The 5,363-nt window shown below is 33.2% G+C and overlaps 1 pseudogene; it reads right to left on the bottom strand.

Moving 5' to 3' along the window:
* Positions 1 to 215: 215 nt before the first annotated feature.
* Positions 216 to 837, bottom strand: LOC127542103 (small ubiquitin-related modifier 2-like; annotated as a pseudogene).
* Between the last annotated feature and the right edge of the window lie 4,526 nt (positions 838 to 5,363).

Raw genomic sequence — 5,363 nt, forward strand, 5'->3', positions numbered from 1 at the left:
ACAAGGAATTTTTGGTGGTTTTTTGTTGTTGTTGTTGTTAAACAGTGAGAGCAAAATAACTTACTGGAATATAAAGATAAAGTTGAATGAGCATGCCACTAATGGAGAAAAGGGATATTTTCACAGAACCAGTTTGTTTTTTTCCCTCCCCATCTCCATTTGATGTTGATCAAAACATACCATCGGCCATTTAGTTAAAAAAAAAAAAATACGCATTATGCCTGTGCACATACACCAGTTACTTTATGTACAATATAGGAATGGGGGAAGGGATAAAGAAGAGAGAAAACTATACTGCAGTAGTCAGGATGTGGATGAACCAAATCTTGGTTTTCTAATTGTGAATGCATTGTTCTCCTTGGGAGCACAGTTCTGGAGTAGAGTTGCATGTTTTCTTTAGTAAATGCCTCCTGTCTGCTGCTGGAATACATCAATTGTATCGTCATTCTCCGTTTCCAATTGTGCAGGTGTGTCTGTTTCATTGATTGGTTGTCCATCAAATCAGAATCTGATCTGCCTCATTGACAAACCCTGTCGTTCACAATAGGCTTTCATTAGTTTACTAAATCGTGTGTGCCTCTTAATCTTAAATTGCACCACCGACCCATCTTGCCCTGCCACCTTCAAATTAATGTGGTCATTGTTTTCAGTCTTGACTCCTTCCTTAGGCTTTTCGTCCGCCATGGCGAGTCCGGGAATATCCTCAGCCTCCGCTTCACAAAAGAGGCACCAGGATGGACCGCTCCAAGGGAACGGGAGTAGAAGCAGGAGCTGCAGCAGCAGGAGCAGGAGGAGGAGAAGGAGGAAGATGATGGTGGTGATGGTGGTAAAAGGGAGAAGAAGAAGGAGGAGGAGAAAGAGGAGGAGGAGGAGGAGGAAACTGCTTTATACTTTCAACTAGAGATATCATTCCTGGGAAGTTACCTGAAGAATGTCATATATATATATATATATATATATATATATATATATATATATATATATATATATATATTTATAAGAGCTTTTGAGAGGCTAATAGAAAAGACAGAACAAGTTGGGTTTCCACCAATTAGTCACCTGCTTAATAGATTGTTGCATGTAAATATAACAGAATATATTTACTCCAAAAAAAAAATGGATATGAGTATTTCAAAAAAGCTTACGAATGGCTGGATGAACTGATACAGAGGTAAATAAGCAAGACCAAGAGAACAAAATACACAATCATGACAAAAAAAAAGTAAAGTAAAAAAACAAATTTGACTCCAGAACACTAATGAAATAATAGAAACTTCCAGTGAGGTGGTAGACTCCTAGTTTGGAAAGAGGCAAATAATATCATCTACAGTCAAAAGTGTCAGTTTGCTTTGCTTAACTGTACTACTTTGTTATAAAGAAATAATCAATTTTAGGTAAAGGGAAGCATGAAGAAATAATATAAACATAAAAGAAATTGATCACCTATTTTTAAAAAGTAGCCCAGAACATATTTAAATGATTACTCAAATGCTCCTTGTTTTTTGTTTTTTGTTTTGTTTTGTTTTGTACCATAGAGATAATAGGCTTGTGAATTTGTTCAACAAATGGTATTGTGCAGGCCCACTGCAGTCTAGTAAAAGTATCAATAAAGTCCATTCATTCATTGCCTTTAAGATATGCACTTTCACTATAAAAGTGCAATATCTGGGTTCCCTAAAGAAACTTTGCCTTTCATAATTTTCTCTTTTTACATGTCTGGGTTTAAAATGGAAAGAGAGGCAAGAGAAGACTACTGAAAACTTAAAACTCTCCACAAAATTCATTCTGTAAATTCAACCAAATAAGCTTGCTCTTTTCAAAATGTACTTTTTTAAGCTTTCATTTCACTTCACTTTTAGCCTTCTTAAAGGACTGAGACATTTTCTGTATAAGGCAGTAGATTTTTCTACTTAGACTGCTAGTGAGGGATAATCCATAGTTGTTAGAGTGTCCTTAGGCAAAGAGAAGCTTTTCTGTTGACTTAGGAGCCAAGTGTATATACAAAGGGCAAAAGGTATTATATCCTGGGAAGGCCAACCAACTTCTATCAAAACACTGACCTCAGGCCAATGTTTTCACAAGTGTGTTACAAGTCCAATGAGAACTTTTCCAGCACAGAAATCTGATTTGTTCGTTTTATCTAGTAATCTCTGAAGGAGAAACAACATGGTGTCACCATATGTATGCCCTTTCCATCATTTCTTATCAAAATCTATTTGTTTCTTTCTTATGCTTCCAAAGAAAGCTTAACATCCAGCAGGCATTGGGACTTAGAAACTTGGAAATAGATGTGCTAAATGCTTCTCTATTTCAAACAGCAGTCATTTAGGTAAGGAGCTTACAGTAGAATCCCAAACAATGCTTAAATAGTTCATATAAGAACTGCTAAATATGGAAGTTCAAGCATTAGCTTTACCTTTATATTATCAAAATGTTCACTAAGTTGGATGGAAATACAGTATAATTTTCTTAAAGAAAACTCATTGTCTAGGTAAAATTAAAAATCTTTTTGAGAGAATGAGAGATCTTATTTTACCAATTATAAAATTTATTTATAAAGTGCTTACTATGTGTCAGACACATGACACTAGGCTTTGAGGATGTAAGTGAAAAACTGTTTGCTTGTGATGATATTATTTTCTAATGGGGGCAATAGTAAGTACATGTAAAAATAGAGAGTGCACAAATTTAAAATAAATAATACAGAGTTATTAAATAGAAGTAATTTGGGAGAGAAATTAAAGGAATTAGGATGTCTCTATATAGAAACTGATATGTGAATTCAATGTTTGAAAAATTATTTTTTTTAAATCTTGAGTTCCAAGTTCCCTTCTTCCCTTCCTTCCCAATCCCAAGTTGGAGAAGACTAATATTGGATATAATTTTATATATTAATTCTTTTCTCCTTTACAAGTTCTTCATAGTTGATTTGAATATTAATATTACTCAGAGAGCTTAGTCCTGTTCAGTTATTCTTCAAACAATATTTCTGTTACTATATGCAATGTTCTCTTGGTTCTGCTCATTTCACTCTTATCTATTTCATTCAATGTTTTTTCTAAAATTTACCTGCTCATCATTTCTTATAGAACAGTAATTATAATTCTACACCACAACTAGTTCAACCATTCCCCAATTCATGGGTATCCCCTTAATTTCCAGTCCTTTTCTATCACAAAAAGAGATACTATAACTATTTTGGAACATAAAGGTTTTTTTTACTTGATTATCTTAGGAAATAGGGCTAATAGTGTTATTCCTGTATCAAAGAATATGCATAGTTTTTTATAACACTTTGGGCATAATTCCAGATTGCTCTCCAACTGAATTGCATTTTAAAAGAAGAAAGGAACTCTATAAGAAAGAGGTAAGAAAAGACTTCTTTAGAGGTTTGGGTTTTGGCCAATGCAAAGGACAGAAGATAGGAATAGAAGAACAAAAGGAAAACCTAATATCTGAATAAGGAAAGGAGAATCATATTTACTAGGATAATAAAAGAATGTTGTCAATTAATTAAGTGGTCAAATAATTTTTAAAAAGGCACTAATTGATGTTTGATATTGGAGGTAACATACCAGATGAGAGCTCATGAATAACACTATAAGAAAGAAATCATCAAATCTTTTCAGTGTTAACACCTAAAATCTTGATGAGAGCAGTAGCTAGCATTGCATTAAGGAACTGATATGATCATCTGAGTGTGGATTGGGAGAAATTCAAATCTCTGATTTTGCAAAATATTATATTTGCCTTAGAAGACTTTTCTAAGCTTTAGACGATAGGTACCCTATTCCTGAATTATGTGTAAAGACTTCAATCAAAAGAAAAATCTTCAAAAGTCAGCCATAAAAGATCAAGATAGATTTTAAACATCATAATTTTAGAGGTATAAGAAGAATTTATCTAATAAAATCATTCATTAATCAGTTAAACTAACTGAGGCCTTGAAGGATGAAGCCACTTTCCTTGAAATTAATAGTAAAGACAGATTTGAATCCAGACTTTTGATCTCCAAATCTATTGCTCTTTCTCTGCTTTTTGCAGAAAAGCTTCTAAAAACAGATCTCTGGGTTATCTAAGCAGAGAACTTTTATTCCTTATTTTGTTAGAAGAGGGAATTCATTTTTATTGCTATTTTTGTGATAAATAAGCATTTATTTTTTCTCCATACTACTCCTCTCCACCCTCATTAAGAAAAGAAAAGAAAAGAAAACTCCTCCTATATAAACATACAGTGTCAAGAAAAATAAATTCACAAATTGTCCATGTAAACATTATCTCTCTGACACTTCTTCATCATTGGTCCTCTGGAATCATGGTTGGCTATCAATGCAATCATTAATCAGTTCTCAAGTCTTTTGAAGTTGCTTACATTTACAATTCTATTATTATTCTATAAATTATTTTCCTGGTTCTCCTTACTTTACTGTGTCAGTCCATACAAATCTTCTCAGATTTCTCTTAAACCATCTGCTTCATCATTTCACATAATAAAATATATTCATAAGTCATAACTTGTTTATCCATTCTCCAGTTAATAAGAACCCTGCCCCCTTAGTTTCCAGGGGTTTTGCCACTAAAGTAAAATTAGTAGAAAAATATCTTTCCTCTACTTTACATAATGACCAATACCAGAATTAATGAAATGTGACTATTATCAATAAAAAAGACACTAACCTAGCAGCATGAATTATATAAAATCCTGCATTTTTATATTGAATCTGTGGTGCTATTTATTTGTTTGGCTTTCTTTTAGGATTTTCCAATATTGTGCCTGTAAATTCTCAAGCATTGAGATAAGACTGATCCACTCCAATTTTCCAGAAATGAACATCTGGGGGGAAAATATACTTTCCAAGGTTTACTTGATTTGGTTGCTATAGTAAGATACAAAATGGGTTCTCGTTTTTGTTTATTTTTTTTCCATTAAAAAGTGGGGGAGGGGAAGCATTTGAACCATTTTTCAAAATTGATATAGTGCTAGGACAAGATATTGGCTAATAGGGTTTGTTTTTTTCCCCTGGGTTATGAACAACCCAAATTAACCTCTGCTCAGTCCTAAATCTTGTATCTTATGGCCTCTTGAACTATCCCTGTTATTTTTATATGGCATGTAAGCTAGCACTTATTGCAGGTCCTTGATTAAATTTTTCATTGATCCATGTGTAGAAGAAACATAAATTTTAAGTCGAATTAGGACATTTCATAAGTGCTTGTTATGTATCTGGCTGTCACTATTCTACATACTAGAGCATAAAAGGAAAGATAATACTTCCTCAGAAACTCATATTCGAATATGGGGGACAGCATGCAAACAGATACATACATAAAAGATAGATGCAGAGTAAATTGGTGGTAATCTC

Source organism: Antechinus flavipes, chromosome 6 (genome assembly GCF_016432865.1).
Source record: "Antechinus flavipes isolate AdamAnt ecotype Samford, QLD, Australia chromosome 6, AdamAnt_v2, whole genome shotgun sequence".
NCBI classification, from domain to species: Eukaryota; Metazoa; Chordata; class Mammalia; order Dasyuromorphia; family Dasyuridae; genus Antechinus; species Antechinus flavipes.